Raw genomic sequence first — 21,272 nt, forward strand, 5'->3', positions numbered from 1 at the left:
ATCGTGTGACCAAAAGAGTGAACTAAGTGCCATATTGTCAAGATCGTCAATAACATAATCGCCGAATTTGCGGCAGTAAACTGCCGCTAAAGCGGTGAAAAGGGGCTTGATAATATGCCCTTGAGAATTCCAATAGAAGCCCAGGTTCTGGTGTGAAGGACCACAAACCTGGGCTTCTATGGGAATTCACAAGGGCATATTATCAAGCCCCTTATCACTGCTTTAGCTGCAGTTTCCTACCACTGAATGGGGGATAATGTTATCGCCGTTCTTGATAATATGTCCCTAATTGTTTTGTCCTTTTTATCATACAAGTAAACAAGTGGTAATATGAGAGACACTGTTACGTATAATGCTGGAATTTACATGGAAATGTGAGGGGCTTCTGTATTTTGTGTTTTAGAATATTTCTGTTCTGTAATGCAGTAGAAAACATTTTGTTTTTAAATCGTATAGAGAAGGAGCTACTTTCTTCTCTGTGCCATAAGAACCTATGGGTTATTTGTGCTGTCAAGTAGAAAAGCAAAATCAAATAAACCACATTGAGACTTGTCTTTGGTTTTATGCTGTCGCTGGCAATCTCAAACGTTTCCTAGATCTTTAAAATGTTGGTATTTGCGAACAAAATATGGCTTGCCTGGGAACCTTTGAATTCGCCTGTTTTTTACTTTATGGCTTGATAAAGTATTGATCCAACATGCACTGCTCTGTAAGTATGGAAGATTAGGTCATAGTAACACCTTTGCTAACAAGTGAGGTCATCCTATGTGTTACGCTATCAACCTGTACCCCAAAAAGCCAAACCCTTAAGCTTCTAGGTCGATTCCAACCACTCCACATCGATCTCACTTTTAAGGCGGCTCGAGCAGCTCTTCTCTCATAGAAATGCCGCAATCCGCTCCTAACGCACTCCGACTGCTGTAGTCATTTCCAGACTGATTACAGAAATGCATCACGCTGACGCTGCGGCAATCACATTGGTGCCACTAAACGCCCCCTGGCTTGCACCTTGCTGCATCTTTGCCCACAGGTACCAACATATTGGATCACAGAACACTGGGCCTCAGAGACCATCTGTGGTTACCACTTGAGTCAAGGATCGATTTCATACATGCCTGCATGATGTTCAAAGCTCTTAAGTTTCAGCATCCCACCCACCGTCACTCTTGTCTCCACTTCTCTGGTGGGAAGAAAAACTTAGGAACAAAGAAACTTTACTCCTCGAAATCAAGAAATTCAGATCTAACTCAGATATTTCAAAATCTTTATCCAATGCTGCTCCATATTATGGAACTTCCTTCCAGGTGACATCAGATGTCAAGCGGTGGGGAACATCGTTTACAGCAAAACTTTTACCACGCACTACCATTACAACGCAGGAATTACAACGAAAGTCGTTACAACAACTTTCGCTGGAGGGCGCTGTTGGATAGGAAATAGTTTAATTTTCTATCCAACACCTTCCCTACTATCCACGGGGACTGGAGTTGGAATAAAAAATTAAACTATTCCACTATCCTGCGCCCCCCAACGCAAGTCGTTGTTACGACTTGCGTTGTAATACCTGTGTTGTAATGGCACGCGTGGTAAAAGCATGCGTTGAAACGTCATACAACCTCAAGCGGTCACAGGCACTTTCCAGAAGAAGCTCGGATGGTCCTCTTTCATCCTGCAGGTAAACGTCTAAAGGCTGTCTCTTCATCTCTAGACGATTAGACTACATGTTGTTTCCTTTCTCACTCTTGGTCGCCTTCTCTCTTATATATTCCCTTTCTCTCAATTGTTAAACACTATGTTATCTAAATATTTCGTTTTCTAATTTTAGATTCTGATGCACAGTGAATGTATGTCCGAGACCCTGACTCAGGGGATACTGTTCTCTGTAAAGTGCCCGAGGGGCAGAGCAAACAGCGCCCTATAAGAAGCCATACATTTATAAACCATGCCTAGCTCTAAGCCAAAATGCCCTAAATATGGTTCATTAGTACGAATATACTGTTATCCCGCCTTTCATGTGCAAGCTATTACTATGCAAAGCAGAATATACTTGCTTGAACACAGTCACACACTGATGGGTGTTACGTTCAAGGTATTAATAACATGCAGGAGTGAGGCTGAGGAAACCCCATGTTGGTTCCAGAATGGTACGCTCCAAGAGGTAACTCAGGGCTGCTTTCTTGGGCAAGCAGACCCCTTTGCCTTCCAGTGTGGATATGTCTGTTTCTGTATTGCTGCTGCTGCCAATACTTGGGTCCCTCCTGGTACATGCCACTTGCCAGCTACTCGATAACTGTGGACTTCCTGTCATATGAGGGTGAGAAGTTGACCTGGTATATGGTGTTCACTATTCTAGTGAGCACCTTGCACCAGTCCAAACGACCCTCATGGTGATTGGTTGTAAGTTAACCTTATAGACCAGCTATCCTAGGGATAGCATAGACAAAAGCAGTCTTAGGCTAAACTCAAGAGGGCATGTGAAGCCAGCTGTTTTACCATATGCAATCCCTTTTAATACCAAATGAAAGGACACCACACGTTATATATTATAAAATATATGTATTTATTTCTAGAATAATCCCCTTAACTCTTTATGAGCACAGGGGCACAAGCGTTAAACAAAGAACACAGTATAACATACAATAAGCTGCACAATTTTGGATAGGCCGGGTGGCCACTCAAACCATATATTAAGAAAGTGGTATAAGTACCACGTCACGAACAATGAATAGGCCTAGGGCCTTGGGAATCGCTGGGCCTACACTGGACTAACGAAGGTTAGGTCGGGAGAGGCCCACAGGATACGGGTGCAGTGTCTATAGGCAACCGCGTATACCATATAAGTCAACAGTGCGTAAAAATCAGAAAGTTATATGTTTCGGAGACTTCTGACTGGACTAGAACTTATCCACTTAAAACTAGGACACTAGAGGTGTAAACCACTATAGGAGCACCGGAGTTAGTTTGTTACCTCACCCACAGGAAGCAGGTGCATAGGTACCAAAGTGTGTCGGGTTTCGTCGTGAAGTTCTATGGAGCCTGGAGATGAAGATGCTGCAGGCGGCCAGGAGAGAAGAGTCCGGTTGGATCCCAGGGTGGATCGAAGATGTAGAGTACCTGAAAGCAGAGGGGACAGAGTTCAGGTCACTAGCCAGTGACCAGTGAGGAATCAGGAAGGAACCAGGCGATGTCGGGTTGCAATCAGGTGATGTTGAAGTGTTTGTCTCCGCTGCCACGTGGACCAGGAAAGATCGAGGATGACCAGCTGGTGAACACGAGCTGTCCCACAAAGGTTCTTGCTGTCGGCAGTGTCGGTACTCAAATCAGAGTCCTCAAACCTTGGCAAAGGCAACACACGATGTTTACGAAGATGGCTTCTTGATCGGACCGGGAGGGTCAGATCGATGGCTCCTTTTCAGGGGAGCTGGGGCCAGTCTGGAGCAACCAGACCAGCAGTGTAGTTTTAAGGTTTCATTGTCACTGAGGCCACTAGCCAATGGGCAAGCGACCGGACAACGCATCAAGCAGGAAAAATGCAAAAGGGCCCCACACAGCACTCGGAGAGTGTGGAGAGGTGATCTTTGGAGCACAGACTGCTCGGGGCTGGGGCTTCTCAAACCCCAAAGCACAGCGTTGAGGGTGCCTCTGGAGCTGTGCTGGAAGCACTACATTGACTTTTCAAGATGGCCGGTCCCACGTCTCTCGTTGCCTCCACGGGTCTAAGCTTTGCTAGGACTGTGGATCGGGCTGTTGAAAGTCTGAGAGTCCAGGTCTTGTTGGTCTCTGTTGTTCGAGCTCTGGCGGGAGCAACGGCAAAGAAAGCCTCATCGCACCGATGGTGCCTGCTTGCACAGGGTGGCCACTGCTTGACCACAAGGGAGATTCTTCAGTCTTCCACGTCGAGTGGGATGTCGAAGGGTCCAGAGTTTCATTTCAAAGTTTCAGTCAGGATGATCTAAATTGCATTGGTACAGCTCCTACCTTTATTCCAAATCAAGGGGCTGGATCACCTGCTAGGTCCCTCCTATGGGTGGGACCCAGGAAGGGGGTGGTTACACCCCTTTCCTTTTTCCAGTTTCGTGCCAGAGCTGGGGCTGGAGTGCCCTAGCACCGGTTTGAAATGGACTATGCATGGGGTGCCTTGTGCGCCCCAGGCAGTGTCTAGTTTCATTCAACCCTCCCTGCTACAATTCACTATCTCCTGTCTGGGGTGGTGTAACACCTCCCTGTGACAGGATACCATTTGTCCAGGCCTCCCCTGCCAGAGTTTCGGTCAGCAGCAGGAGGCCAGACTTGTGACTGTGGCAGCAGTATCCATTTTGTGATGCTGGGGCTCTGGTTAGATTTAACCGCGTTTCAGCAAAGTAACATGTCTTCTCCCTCTGGAAGGGTGGAATGCTACCCCCGTTGCCAGAACTGGCGAGGGGGTAGTATTCCAAAGCGTATGACACCTTACACGACATGTTTTGATAAAGCCAAACCAAAGTTAGCAAGTAACCGCGAGGATTATAATGCACTTAAGAGTATATGGTATGGCAATGTCCCGGAACAGCTAAGGGAGTTGGTCCCGACAGCTGCAGACAGGTTTAGCTCATGCAGGAGCACCATCTCACATAAAACCAAGCACTCTGCCTCCAGGATTGATAAGGCTTCCATAGGAGTGACTTATAGGTGCATATGTGTCCAGATATAGGTTTAGATATAGGTATACTATATCTAAGCAAGGGGTGATTACACGACCTTGCCCCAGCTGAGTGATCAGCCAGTTGTGTCAGTTTGGATAGCCAGCCAGGGGTGGCAAAAGATATGCTGCAGCCCCTGGTAGGCCTTGGATGCACCTATGCCCTGGGTACCTATAGTACACTGTACAGGGGCTGATAAGGTGACCCAATGTCCAATTGGTTATGTACCTAAAGTACATGCATGTGAATTTAGAGAGAGAACAGCAGGCTGTGGGTCTGATTAACAGGCCCACAGCCACATTAAGTCGAAAACCAGTGAGGCAAAAAGCAAAAATTGGGGTGACCATAGGAAAGCAGTCCTACTCTCCTACATAAGTCTGCACCTTGTGTTTGCCGAATCTACTTCCCATTAAGTAGAGAATATGTATGTGAATTATTAACTTTTCCAGTGTACTACAAAATAAAAAAAAAACTACATAGGTTTACTGTCTACTATGGATTGTTTGTGCACAACCTGACTATATATTTAACATAAACAACCCAGAGGCTCTGCCTTTTTCTTCTATATAAGGTTAAAAGTCACTTATTTCAAAATAATAATTTTCAGTAATTGGGGCACTTTTTCACTAACCATCTCAAGAATTTTAATCCTTATTCTAGTGATAGTCCCTACCAACACAGCGTGGCCCTTCATCAGGAAATCATGGAAGAGCTGGGCATTAATAACTGTTACTTGCCCTCCCCCTGGTTAAGCAAGCTTAATCTCGGTTCTGACCACTATTGGAGGGTTTGGTGAGCAACGCCAGTGCCATGTCCCCGAGTCAATCCTGGACAGGACAAACATCTGCACCCATATTCTAAGGTCATGGTATTCAGGCCACGAGTACCTCTTCACCATGCCTCCCACCACCCATTGCCTAGATCGCGGGCAGCGGCCAGCGTAAATGAATTCCGGTAGTTACTCAGGATGGTGTAAAGCGAGGAGTCCGGAACGGATGGAAATGGCACAAAATGATAATCTGGATCCCAATTAATCGTAGGGACGTAGGAGTGGAGAGCGAATTGGAGCCACGGTCGTGTACTCAAGGGGCCACGGGACAGGATCGCCTTAGTCCGGATTCCTCGATAGTTTGCCGTCAATGTGGGAAGTGTCAGCTACGGCTCCAACTCGCTCTCCACTCCCGCGTCCCTACCATTACTTGGGATCCAGATTATCCTTTTGTGTCATCTCCATCTGTTCCGGACTCCTTGCTTTACACCATCCTGAGTAACTACCGAAATTCATTTATGCTGGCCGCTGCCAGCGATCCAGGCTTTACTTCATGCCTTGGTTGATACCACACCACCCCTTGAATATTACTGGCAAATTCACACAGGCATGCTTATTATAAATGTCCTGATGATGATCCATTTTTTGTTTATATGGATCGAAACGCCGTGAACACCTTAAAACAACTTATACGTTTAAAAATAAAAAATATCTGTATGTAAAGGTGTTTCTTGCGATTTGTTTATCTCATTGAGATTTCTGGCAGTAACAAACTGTGAGCTTTGCCTGAGCCTTTTTTGTGTGTTCTATTGTTCTGTCATTGTCTCTGTAGTAGGATGCAGGCTTGTGTCCCACTCATCAATTTCTCGTTTGTACTTTTTCTATGGATTGTTAAAAATTAAATACTAGACCTCTGTCGGCTGGACAAGTTTAACCAATATAGTACTGACTTCGTCTATGTGCATTGTTTTGTCCTTATTCCTCCTTCTCTAGGGACCACTGTTGTTAATACCAACTTAAAACATGACAGCAGCACCCATCTGTGAAGGATGTTCATGCTTGTAAAACCTTCCACGGGCTGAAACAAAATATTGATATCTAAATAAGAAATGTTAAGACTGAGGGTTTCTCGTATTGAGCAGTAGAGTAAGAGAGCCATAGAACCGGAAAAGGCACCCCCAGCCCTGTACATCTCGTCCTCCTTTATTATATTAGTCTCGTAGGCATGGCTATTCCAATTATGTGGCAAATACAGAAGAACACAAATACTTAGCAGGGTCGACTAAATTACGTGGCAAAGGAAAGAAATGATCCATCATAGAAAGATACATTTGTGCTACATATTATTCAGTTAAAAGCAAATAATGTGCTTCTTTCTGTGGCATTATCAAGTAGCTATATTAATATTTTAACACACTTTGCTAAAAAAGTGTTTCCTGTGCAACAGAAAATAGAGTTCTTAAGAAAGAAAAATATACACATTCAGCTGACGCTTTTCAAAATGTTATTCTTGAACAAGTAATGCTTTAGGCTTGCATGGAAGCAGAGGAACAGCCTTTTGTGAACAGCATCCTTTCTACCTACATGTACACGGATCCTGCAAGAAAAGGTGTGCCTGTTTTTCTTAGCGTATAATTACATTTCAAACATTGGCTTCTGTTGTGGCTGTGTTCTGTTTACACAATAGGACCATGGAAACACCTGTTTCCATTAAGTAACAGCCTGGATCAACAGTTTCTACATTAAATATTTAGTATCTACGATATGTGTCCCACTATGCATCACTTTAAGATTCAAGGTATCATACCTTAAAATGAAACATTCTAAAGGGTTTCTCAGAGCAGGAACTCTCTGGAAATAAGTAGGGCTACTGTTGGGTAGCTGTCTGGCCACCATCCCCCATGAGACGTGAGGCAACCAACAGTGTGTGGAGTCCGGCTGGTGCGCAATAATTTGCAGAAGTCTGTCAACCAAAACACAGATGCCTTTAGTGCATCTGGAGGTTTGCCGTATTTAGGGCAGTCCTTCTGATGCTGAGTTTGCCTGACAAGGTCTGCCACGAAGGACATGGTGGACCTGGGCAGAGAAAGTGCACAATGACCCACAAATGCAAGGAAAGTATTCCCTACAAGTCAGAGCCATTGGTTTTTTAGGTCTCGCCTGTGTTGCAGCGCATGTGTTGCTCGCTTGCGAGATCTAGTGTTGTTGGTTTTCTGTTGGGCTTCTTTGGAATTGGGGTTGGTGCACGCCCTGTCTACCTTAGGCCCGCCAACCTGTCTTCTGTTGCTCGTCATGTGTGCGTTGTGTCCTTGCCTCACGCTCGAGCCCCCCTTCTCTGAGAGGCTTCCGTCCTGTCCGAACACCGCAAATCGGTGCTTGTTCTTCATACTTATCGCTCATGGCACGCTTTAACTTTTTTTCCCTTCAATTAGTAAATTTGGTAGCTGGGCGGGTATGTACAGATTGCCAAAACCTTTTTTAATTACTCAGGGCAGCGTCCACTTTATGGACGTTGCACTATAACTTGTAAATATGCTTCGTTCCTTGCCCTCTCCCCCCTGCACAGATGTCGCGCTTCATGGTTTGTGAAGTGGATGCTGTTACATAAAGACATCTGCAGAGTCTTCTTCAACGTTGCATTCCCTTGCCTTCCTCATCCATTCCCTGCCTGTGGCTTCATTATTATTATTTTTTTTTTACCGGGCGCGGTGTCCGCTTCTAGGTGTTTGCGTTTTTATTTTTCATTTTCCGGCTGTTCTCAGCCTTCAATAAACTGTCCTCCTGTCTCTGCAGCACACACAGCACTGCTCCTCAAGTTGCAGTCCGTGCTCCGGCAGCTGCCTAAGACCCACCTTCATCACCTTCAGGATCGCAGCCCGGCCATGGACGAGGGGGAGGAGGACAAGCAAGGATTTGTGATCCTACACAGGCCGCAGATCAAAACATGGTTAAACTAAATACTCAAGTGGAAGAGTTGTGTATACATATACTTTATTTTTTTATTTATATTTAATATTCATTTTTGCTCAAACATACTTAGTTACTTTAAGCCCATTATTAGTGTGGAGTCCAGTCCCCCCCCTTTTTTTTAGGTCTCCCTGATGTTAGCAGCGCGAAGCTTTGCGTCACGCGAAAGACCTTCTGTTGTGCACTTGCCGGGAATGTTGGACAGGGGAAGGGTACGCGCTTTCCCTCGGCGATTTCATCTTTAGGACGCGCACGCCCAGCCTGGCGCCGTGCACATCTCCTGGGCAACATTATCAGCAAGTCAGCCTCTCGCCTCTCTCAATCGCGCGTGCACACACACAGCCACACTCACGCATGCACACACACACAAACACGCACACACACACACGCAGGCACACACATACACACATGCACGCACACACACTGCATACACACACGCGCACACACACATATGCACGCACACACACACACACGCACACAGCCACCCCCTCCCACACCCACCCCCACCCACACACCTGGCTCTTTCCTCGTGTCCCTCTCTCCAATGGCAGGCAGCGGGTCAGTCTCGGCATGGGAGCCCCGCAGCGCTGGTCTTCAACTGGGCCTCCTCCTGGGACCCGGGACTTCAGCTGCCGGCGCCGGGGCTCCCTCTTCATTACAAATAGCACGCATGCGCTGGCAGCCCCCGCCCTCTCAGTAACAGCCCGGTTTCAGTTTCGCTGTCTTCGGTGTTCGCCATCCGCGTGAAACCCCTCTTTCTGGTTTATTATCTGTCACTTTGCCCATAGAGGGAGTTGGTTTAGATTGTACCTTTTACAAATCCTGTAAATATCCTGAATATGAAACCTTTTATAGGAAGAATACAGAAATGTTTCGAACTTTTCCTTAACTCTTGTGCCAAGTCTCCTCATGACTCCCTTACGAAGAGTATTACAAAAGCATGCCAAGGCACTTCTGCCCTGCTATAAAAAAAAATGAGGAAAAGCACCATTAACCTGCACAAGGAATTTATCAAGCTCATCTGCTTCTGATGATAGATATGAATGTGATCAATTTCCTTATTAACAACAGTGCCCTTGACTGATCCACTGGGATGGAACAATTGCCTACTATGAAAATGTTCCTTGACTTGTGGGTGAGTATGTACCCGCGGTACCTTCCTTGCCGGGTCTCCGCATGATCCTCTACCCGCATCTTCTTCTAATATTGCCTTCACTTCTTTGCTGTCCTTTGCAAGAGCACGTAAACCCAGTGCCTCTGCTACTGTGGTGTAATACTCCATTGCAGCTCCATTGGATTGCACCCCTTCTGTGCTGTCTCCACTTCCACTTTGAAGTCCACTGTTTAATAGCTGCCTTCCTCCTTTCTGAAGAGGAGTTGTGCCATATAATTGCCGTGTATATTTTTACCTTTTGCTAAAAGAGAGAGGTTTGTCTTGCATGTAATCGTGAATGTTGGGTTGGTGTTTGCTCCATATCCGAGCTTTCGAAAGTGAGGTTCACACTTCACAGGTGTATGCTCCTGGATTTTTTTTAGCCTCTTCTCAGAAGTGATAACACATTTTTCGGTTTTGGTGACAGTCTTTGCTCCCTGGCAGAGCTTTTGTCAAAAGACACAGAAAACACACAAAGAGGGGCTTTAGGCCCTTTTAGCCATTGGTACGTTTGGGTCATTTTACTTCAACCATTACTTGTTTGAGGTGCCTTTCCAATTTTGTATCAGCCCACAGGAGTATTGTGTAGAGTGACATTTTGCTGTTATGTATGGTAAAGGAGGTAGTTGAGAATCACACTACTCTTGACATCTGTGCACCGAAAAACTTTCCCAGAAAGCAGGGACTCCTCTTTCAGCCTGAGAGGCGATGCACCATTTTAGGCATAGTCCCTCCTGCAGCGGCCTAGTATTTTACAGTTGTGGTTGGCAGGGCACAAGAGAGGTTGAGTACCGCAATGCAAAGGAGTCAGTATTCTCTGCTCACTGCAGCTTCTTACCATTGTACCAGACATTGCTTATTTTTCATTGGCTTCTGCTTCTAACATGAAAATAAATATAAGAACCCTGTTGACAAAGAGCTATTTGTTATACAAATGAAAGCACCCACTAGAAAAGCTATTTAACCGAATTATCCTCAATGAGTTACTGAACTGGTCAAGTCGTTGCATTACCTATTCCCACATCGATGTGATTCAGGGAGGGTTATTACACAATGTGATGCCACTGTTCCTTGTGGCCAGCAGGGCAAGTGTAAGTGGAGCAGTGCCCATTGATTGGGGTTATTAGATTTTTCAAAAGCATTTGATTGTGTCTTGAGATCCATGTTGTGGCACACATGTCAGAGCAAGGTTGCCCAGCAAAGCTTATTGCCCATTATATCCCAACTCTATATTAATTCTGGGGCAATTGGAGGGTCATCAACACACATAAAGAAAACCAATAGAATTAAGCATTCCAGGGTGAGGCAACAATGTGTTTTGACACGTTCTTCTTTACCATTATTATCAGTGATTTTTTGGTCTATCTGAGCTCAGTTCTGGCCAACTTCCACGCCTTGGTTTCTATAAGGACTCAGATATTCTTTAATGACAGCGAACTTCATGTAGTGGACCTTATGACTGTGCAACTCCAAAGGCGGATAAACAGCACTTGGTGGAAACAAATCAGTGCTAAAAAATGGAGGTTGTGACCCAAGCATGTTGTGCGGTTTATGAGGTATGTCGATGAACAACGGTGGCAAATAAGCACTGAGAAAAGCCACGCAATAGTGCTTAATGAGGCAAAATACAAAGCTCCTGGAGCATCAATAATCACAAGCTCGAACATTTCCAGATTATAGATACCTGAGATTCATGTTTGATCAGAAAAAGTCATGGGACTCATTTTATAAAAAGTAACACTGCCATCAACAAGAGTTTGGCCACTGGTCTGTTTTGTTTCGAGGACGATCTGTGTCTCCACGGCAGTGCTACATAGCAGAAGTCACTACTATGTGACCTACAGCTCTCATGTATGAAAGTTAACCCCCAATGAAACAACTGAGAAAATGGCAGCCTCGTTATATCATTGATTGTTAGGATTAGATGAAGGAACTTCAACAGAAGCAAGAACACCCAGAGTTGAAGATGACTTAAATGAAATAATGACAAATCCAATGTCCACTCTTTAGAATTTTGTTTTCTATTTATTTCGCCAGAGACCCTGTCAAAATGTATCTTTAAGATTTATCTTCACCCATCTCACCATCATGTAGTTAATACTTATCAGACTTTGAACAATAGATGGGCACTCAAGGACTGGGACTGGTTTTCCAATATTAAACATTGTGCATACCTGTTAGAACAAGCATTGGCATAGCAAATAGGTATCGCCTTTGGGACCTTATAAGTGTTTAGCCATGCAACAATTGATGTTGTTGCACCAAGGATATTGTGCTGGATAACTAAACACTTATAAGGTCCCAAAGGCGAGACCTATTGGCTATGCCAATGCTTGTTCTTATTTGTGGCTCGATGATGCACAGCTTTTTTTCATATGGCGTGCGGCTTGGAACTTATTTTTGTTTGTGATTCAGTTCCTCTGTGATATGCTTGTTAGACTATAACTAATCATCCTAATTAGTAACAAGCATTTGCAATGCACTAGGTCTCACATTTACGAGAGTTTGGGCTATTAGCATTGTAAATGACAATGCCTTTTATGTATGTATCGTTTTATTGTAACATAAATAAAAAGCATTTGTCATTAACTATGCCAATAGCTTAAACACTTGCAACTGCAAGACCTATTGCATTGCAAATTCTTTTTTTTTCCAGGAAGTAAAACTCGGATTTGGGAGTTTCTTTCTTAAAACAAATACATATATATTTTAGGTAGGCCTTCTTGTTGTTGCAGCTTGTTGTGGCATTCTTTTTTGTTTTTCAGAAAGGAATGGCAGACACACTCTTGGCAAAAGTGCCCCCTCCCCCCCCCAACATGGCAGGGGTCTCTAAATGGGGAGACTGTCAGGTCTCAGGGTAGGAAACTCTTAGCACAGGAGAAGAAACTGTTTTAGCCGTACTTCCCTTACTGATCCTCACACATACGAAGGGGAAGGAGTTGGAGACTTTGGAGAACCAGACAGTGGAGAAGGAAGGTGCCTGGCAACAATTTTGTTAGTGGTAGGGTCTGTTCGCTTGCCATTTAGTTCGTTACCGGCGTCCCCTTCCTCGACTTTGCTGTTTTTCCTCCCCATCGGTCCCATCACATCCTAGTGTTGGATAAACTGTGCCTCTTTCTTTGTTTATGCGTTTGTCTGTGTTCCCCACTGTTGTCTTCTTGCTTCAGCCTGTGTTTTTTTTGCCGTACTGGGCTCCTTTGCCAGCTCACAGGTGATGGGAGAGCTCCTCAAAACTGCATTCACCTGGCAATTTGGAAAGTTTTGAAATCCAACTTTCACATAATATGTGTAAATTCACTTGTATCTGTTTGTGACTTTGTGTTGCCTTCTCCTTACTGTGCCACCCCCGATTCTTAAGACCCCCATGCCTGAACTGGCTCCCACTAACACCTGACTCCAGTGTTTCCTTCCTTTCTGTTCCCTATTCCCTTTGTATCTCTGTTCATTGACTTTACCCTCTTCTTGGAGAGCCTGTGGGAAGGCTGGGGCTCTCAGCGGATCCATCTTCTTCTGTCAAGCTTGACACAGAGGGTCCTCTGGAGCGCGGAGATGGGACCCCGCCAAAGGGCCCCTCTGCACCGATGGCCTGGTCTGCTGTCCACACAATGTCAAAGGAGACCTTGAGAGTCCTCTTAAATTATCTGCAGGTTCGAGAATGGTGTCTGCGAAATACCTACTGCTTTCACAACAGTTACTGTGATTGTGAGATTAGAGAATCAACTCATTTTAATGCCAAAGAAAGGATCATACTCTTCACCCAGTTTGAATTACATTTACCAATGTATGTTTCCTACTAAAAAAGCCCTTCTGTTCCGGTCTATCAATTTTGGATGCTACCCGCTTCTGGCCAAAGTGGCCCTTTAATGGTGAAATACAGCGATGGCTGAAATCAGACCCATTCACTCAATAACTTAAAGTGTTGGGCACTGGATTGCTCCCCATGGGCTGCAGTTTCATTCACTTTCGATCCATTTGAGCAAGAAACATTGTTTTATTGAAGCATGCAAAGGATGCAGTCAGAAGCTCACTCTTCTGTCAGGGCAATATATTGTAACCATTGGTAACTGAGCCATACACAAAGGCATGAAGCCCTAGGACGCCACCTAGTGGTGGAGACAAATGACTTCAAAAGACCCAATAATTCTCTTTCGTTTGGTCCTGGGCCAGGCAGGGCTATTAGAATTCTATTTTGTCTGGAGAGCAGAAACCCCTCGCTGGTTCCTGGCCGCAGCCTTGGAGCTACTTTATACACCCCAGCGACCCGCTGAAAGCATCTGTGACGTTAGACTGCCACGCACTGTCAGCAACAGCGGCACCTATGGAATTACAGATGGTAGGAGCGGGGCCTGGAATGCTGACTCGGTGCTCATTGTTATTTCATAAAGTCTAATGATTACAGGAATGTAATCAAGTACATTACAAGGTTACTGCTGACATACATTATTACAGCTGAACATTGTAAGTGATGATTCTTGGCCACTGTAATTTGTAATAAAAATCATTGGTTGCTAAAACGTGCTGGCGCGTTTCCTTCTTCAAAGCTTGTAAACTGCACCCAGAGGTGGAATCGCTCTTCTTGACAGCGCCTGTATATGTGCCAAGACGAGAAGGTGGGCGTGAATAGATGCCAATCAACGCTGGTCCTCATGAACTATTCAGAGAGGATTCTGGGAGCTGATCAGTCAAAAGCACATGTGCTCTGGCTATTGAGCGCCCACTTTCAGTAACGTTCATATCATTTTCTGGTCCACAGAAAAACAGAGAATTCTTCACAAGCCACAACACAAAAAAAGTACACTAAAACATGTTTTCTGGTTAAAATGCAAATTAAGAGCATTATTAAAGAGAAAGCACAGTTCTCTCTTTGTACACCTCTGCGCTTTGCCGATGCTTTTGCTGATGCTGCACAGCGTCGGTACGTTACGAAAAAAAAGACAATCGTGCCACCTGTTGCATGTAGCATCATTCTGTAGGCATGCACATACACGATGATGTATGCGTACACGTGTCGCCTATAGGCAGATGCAGGTGCCATTTTTGTTTAATTAACAATCTAAGATGGCGTATACCAAAATATATGCGCAAAATCATTTTTATGGTACAAGAGCAAATGGCAGCTGCTGGGCGCTCCAACACAAAGCAACTTTAAAATGGTTTAATTGCCCTGGAGGGGTGGGGGGACAATGGAGGAGAGCGTTAAAAAATGTAGCGGAGTTAGGGGTCAAATAAAAATAAAGGTAGGTGCAATGAGGCGGGAAAAGCTCAAAGGGAGAGACAAACACTAGAAGAGGAAGGGAAGCTGTCTAACAAGACGCAAGCAAATGAGCGTGACAACAAAGCCAACTAATGGACGCATTGGGCAGCTTAAAGCCCCCTGGAAGTGAGTTGCAGCCCCAAAATAAACTCTTTCATTTATGCCTCCATCACACACTCGACAAATATTCCAGCACTGACTCGTATATGTTCCCAATACGCTGGTTTGGAATCAAACTCAAAAGAGACCGAAAACAGACAGCTTCTATGACGTCTCATTTTTCATAGATATATAAAAATAAGGAAATAAAGATCACTTTTATGTATTACTAGAAGGGTTCATCGCTGTACTTGTGATGTGCTTGCAAGAACTGTCTTCTTAGAATTCTAGTTTTCTACAAAATCTCTCTGAATGCCAGTAGTATAGAATTGGGGTCTGTAGCTTGTAGAGGGTTGGCATTATGTATAAATGGGAAAGTAGTTAGTGCTTTTAATTCGCTAGTTATTAAGAGCACAACTTTGCCAGCTTTGTCTTTAAATGCAAAGCATTTATGCCATCCGGTTAATACTGAATACTGCATCTGTTTGTTATACTTTTAAACAGGTTTTTAACATGACTTTAGTTGAGATTAATTCTGTGTATGGCTTTGCTTTACATTGTTGATCTAGGTTGTTGATCTTCATTCTGTATAGCTTCTACATGTAATTTTTCTAAAGTCTTAATATATTATTCATTAACTTTGCACTTAATTTTTTAGTATGAGATAGTAATGCCTCTAATATGTACTTTGAGCATATCCCAGGCAATACATATATTTTTTTGATAATCCATTTTATTGGCATTTTGTAAAAATAAGGTAACCATAGTAACATTTGTATCACTGTGACATGTATAACATTTCATTACATATCCGAATATTATCTCTCCAACGGTTGGTGTAAAATAAAAACGGGCCCGCCCTTAGCGCTAATCGTAATTAGTCCAAAAGTCCTGTCCATTTTCCCCATATTGGGTCATATTTGTTCGGGCACCCTCTTACCTCGTAAACCACTTTTTCTTGGATAGAACACCAATCTATCCCCTTCTGCCATTTCGTGACAGAAGGAGACTTTGGGTCCTTCCAGGGCATTGCAATGTCTCTTTTAGCAAACAACATGGCTGTTCCTAGAAACAATTTGTCAGCTCGGGAGCTGTCCATTCCCTCCCTCATCCCCAGAAGTAGAGCAAGCGGACTAAGGGGAACCTCCCACCCCAATATGCCGCTTAATTCAGCGGGGATTGATGCCCAATATTTAGATATGACTGTGCAGGACCAGACCATATGAAAGAAGACGGCTGGTTTATCTTCACAACTTGGACATTGCGGGGCTGAGAGAAGTCCAGCTCTGTGCAGTCGTGCCGGTGTAAGATATGCGCAGTGGAGATAATATATCTGTATAAGGCGATATCTGGCAGATATGGTGAGAGTTCTGGGGGCCATAAGAGTGTCCCTCCAATCTTCTCCTCTAGAGAAACTATCCATCTTTCCCATCTGGTTCTAAGAGGGTCTAGCTTGGATGGAGTGTTGTTTATCAGGGATTGGTGTATTTGTGCTAGCCCTCCCTTCCCCTGGCCACCCATGAGAATTTTGGCATCCAACAGGCTGAACTTTGGAAATGACTCTTGGTTAGGGATGTGTGAGGCAAGGGCGTGTCATAGCTGGAGATATTTAAAGAACGTAAGGGGTGTGTGCGTTGTAAGTCCTGAAAGGAGGACACGTGTGCTCCCTTCCAGACTTCTCCTAGGTAGGTGATGCCTATTAGATCCCATGCCTGAAAGCCCATCAGAGCCCCCACATCTCGCAACCAAGTACCGTGCCATAGTGGAGTTTGTAGTGTGAGTCTGTTGTCCCAGTGAATGTGCCACAGTGCCGATCGCCATGCTAGGAAAGGTGTACGAGTGACAACTGATAGGGCCCGAGGGCCCGTCTTGCCTGGATCTGAGAGAAGCAAAGATGTCCCAGTTCAAGTCGATATGCAGGATCCGACCCCAGGATATATATATATATATATATATATATATATATATATATATATATATATATATATATATATATATATATATATATATATATATATATATATATATATATATATATATATATATATATATATATATATATATATATATATATATATATGAATTCATCATAAGTTTTGATGTGGAACAATCTTAATTTATGTAACCAAATAAGAAATGTATTAGTTTAAATATAATAATGAGCAGTTTAAGGTCCAAGCCAAGGTTGGGACTGTAGAGATCCGTCACCCACAGACCAAGAAAATATTGAAGGGTCGAATACTGTAGTATTTGGTTTGGCCATTTCACAATTCTCTGCCCATATTAGAGGAACTAGAAAAACAACTCTTTAATATTGATCATGTGGAGCAGAATTGAATGTATACTATTCAGCTGAGGAAGCTTACGCCGCCAAGCATGTACTAGGTTTAATGAATATATAAGATAGCCTATTGCCTTTACTGTTTTACACCCTTCCATGATGCCTCCTTTTTGAGGTATCCAGTTGAACATCCTAAATGCAATTGCATTCGCTATATACTGTCATGGACTCCTCCCAGTTGAAAAGGTGTAATGTTAGTTGATCAAGAGATGTAGGAACTGCATTCAGACTGTATAATGCAAATAAAGTTAAGGACATTCAGATAAGACACAAGATGTCAGTGGTAGTAACAATAAATCAGCACCTCCATTAAGTTTTTAAGTACAATATAGAATTAAATGCAGTGTGATCAGATGAATACATACTATGCCACGATAGTAATGTATGTTAATATACGAAAACCGAAATTTCACATATATATAGATTTTATTTTACAATTCAGAGCACAACAATGAACTGGTTTTGATCCCTTACTGTTGCAGATCTATTTTAATTAGAATTACGTTCCAAAACAGCACAAGTTACACAGCACAAATTTCAGAAAAGGTCCATATGTAGACAGTATTCATATATAGCCTGTTGGTCCTTTGACACGTAGATAAATAGAGGACTGCCGACATGTTTTTCGTCGTATTGACTTTTTCAAAGCTTAAAACGTTGTAACCCCGTTTGACCTTTCCACCCTGACCAACCTCAAACCCCCTTTGTATACAAGGGTATATATGATAAATGCACCCCTAAGTGATCGAGGCTTTGGATGGATATAGTGTCAAATCCAATACCAGCCTCCTGTGGAAAAGATTAGAGCTCACAAGTATCTGTAATTTACCTCTCGGTTTGAGTTGAGGAAAGTGATTTTAAGGAATCAACATCGGGCATGCGTTAGCCCATTGTCCAATGGGGAGGACCATAGTAGTGATGCACCCAATACTCTGCGTCACCTCCTATTTGAGGTAAACAGTTCAACATCCTAAATACAATTAAATTCACCACATACTGTCATAAACTCCTCCCAGTTGAAAAGCTGTAATGTTAGTTGATCTAGAGATGTAGGATCTGCATTTAGACTATAGAGTGCAAATACAGTTAGGGACATGATCTTGACTTGTAGATGGGCAGTGCCATTCTCCACTAGCGTCTCCTTGTGATTTAACAATTTGGTCAACCCTGTTACAAATTATAATTGCTACTTTGCTAGGTTGCAATATACCAATGTCAGGATTCGTCCACTTGTTTCTTTTACATAGCTTTTATGATTTTACCTTTTTGTCTTGATCCTTTGTTTGTTGTTGTCCCTTGCAATCCGTTATCTCACCACCCTGTATCCCTGGGAACCTTCCCTCTCTCCCACTCCAGAGCTTCCTTCTCCTTCCCTAGTGTGTGGAAGACCTCATCTATTTGGGCTTTGTGAACAGTCTACTCCCGGCAGTAGAGAGGGGTCTACCTCAGAAACCTCATCCAAAAATTGCCTAATCTTGTACTGTTCACCAGTACTGCCATTCTAGGACTGTACAGGGATTCCCCTCTGTCTTTTGCCCCATGGCTCCTGAATCCGATCAGTGATCTTAGCATAGTTAGCTATTTGTGAGAATCTCTGTTATAAATTTAGGATTATTCTGTGTCACTATATAGCAGAGAAACACATATTCTGATTCTTGCATTGTGGCTTGAATAGTTGTGTTTCTTTCAGATGGCTCATTGTCACATACTCAAATTGAAAATAGTCAATTATTTCTTGAAAGACAATATTTTTACTACTGTGCCAACTTCTACAAATTGGTCTATCAACTATAAATGCTATCTCATTTCTAACGTACTTTTGAAGCAATCGGGATGAAGGAAGATTGACATATTGTCACGATTTATGGGATTCTTTGGATTATCAGTTAGATATAAGAATTGATGCACGTGAGAAGCTTAGGAGATTCAGCAGCATTGGTCTTGGTTTATCTGAGATCCTGCAGAGCTTAAATGACATTTATTTTGAGAGCTTTTTGTACCCCATTATTGAAGTTCAATTCTTTTTTGTTGTGGATTAATTTTGGCCAACAGGTTCTTTACAAAAGTCAGAATCAGAGCCCTCTGTGCCTTCTGGAATGGCAAAGAATTACACATTTGAACACTGTTGTTGATTCTCCAAATTCTCCAATTTCTAACTTCTTGTTGATCCCCATCATCTGTTCATCTGACTGTTTTTTAGCTGCTGTACTTGCTACTGCTTCCATTTCTGGTATTCTTCTATTTCTGAGATTTGTTGGTTCATCTGTACTAAATTTCGGTTTATATCAGCAATTTTTTTTTATTTCTCAATTCCTACTATCTGTGGCTATTCCAATTTGATTTTTTTCTTCTTGTACTGCTTTTATACCCTACATAAAGTGCCAGCAATTATGGATTTTATTATTTATTTATGAAGCTTGTAAAGCGCTCGGCTACCCCCAAAGGGGGTGTCCCGGCGCTGTAGACTGCAGACTTGGAAAAGGGAAACACTTTAAGAGATGGAGAACAACCAAGTTTTCAATTTACTACGAAAAAGAGATTCAGAGGAAATAAACCTAAGGTCCAGTGGGAGGCTGTTCCAGAGTTTAGCGGTCATTACACCGAACGCTCTACCGCCCATTCTGGAACGGCGAAAGCGAGGGACAATCAAGAGTCGCAGGTTGTTCGACTTCAAGGATCTGACCGATTGGGATAGTACAAGTCTCTTTCTCAAGTATCCCAGGCCCGAACCATTAAGGGCCCGAAAAGCAAGAGTCAGCATTTTGAACTGAATGCGACGGGCGATGGGAAACAAATGTAGCTTCTTACAATAGGATGCGACCGACTGACGATAGGGGATGTTGCCAATCAGTCTCGCCGCCGCATTCTGAACGATCTGCAGACGCTCAATTTGGTACAAGGGGGCACCGCCATAGAGACTGTTGGCATAATCCAAATGTGAAGTGATCAGGGCGTGGATGATGGTTCTACGGGCATCCAGAGGAAGGTACGGAAAGATCTTTCTGATCATACGTAGTTTCCCGAAGCAAGCTGATGTGACCTTGTTGATTTGAGCTTTACAGGAAAGAGCGTTATCAAATTGAAAGCCCAGATTACGTACAGTTTGGACTGGAGTGGGAGGAGGATTAAGCACAGTCGGCCACCACAGACTAGCAGGCAGCGTAGTTTTCTGATTAAAAAATAAGACCTCCGTCTTATCCGTGTTAAGCCTAAAATGATTGGAGGTCATCCAGGAACATATGTTGCCAAGGCAATGGTGAAAACTGGCGAAACTGGATGCATCATTCAGAAACTCTGTCCATCACCTTTTCAAAAATTGATTTTATCCACTCTAAGTGTGGGAGGGTATACTCAGACGTGAGTCCCTAGCTCATTGCACCATCAGGATTCAAGCAATCCGGGCCGACGACGGCTGAAATGCCAGAAACCGGTCCCAGGTAGCTTGTCTCCTTCCCAGTATAAGAATTGGCTTGGTAGTTTGGTTTGCCCTGTTCCCATCATGCACTGGGACAGGAACAGACTAATTTGCATATAGCCAGGTTCTGAGCTGGGATGGTGCAGTGAGCTAAAAAACGGTGATGGATCAAGCCCTGATCTCTTGACTGGGTAGCAGTATTCTGCATCATTCAGAAACTCTGTCTATCACCTTTTCCAAAACTGACCAGTAGGGGAGCCAGGTTACCCATAACCTTAGCAGGGACCGGGTCTAAAGGGGAGCCAGATTTGCACTCGGCAAACAAATTCAGTGCGGACTCAATAGTTAACTCTTTGAAGGACACCAATGACACTTTCTCAGGTTCCCTGTCACTTGGAATCGGGGGAGTCAAATCAGAAGAGAAAGAAGACGTAATGTTGATGATTTTATCTTGAAAGTAGTCAGACAGACCATTACGTAAGGCCTGGCTAGAGGAATTCTGAGGCACCATAGCGGGGGGATTAACAGAGTCCTTGACAATATTGAAAAGAGTTTTTGAAGAGTTATCTGCGTTCTTGATTTGTAAGGAAAAAAA

Source organism: Lissotriton vulgaris, chromosome 11, assembly GCF_964263255.1.
Source record: "Lissotriton vulgaris chromosome 11, aLisVul1.2, whole genome shotgun sequence".
Classification (NCBI taxonomy): Eukaryota; Metazoa; Chordata; class Amphibia; order Caudata; family Salamandridae; genus Lissotriton; species Lissotriton vulgaris.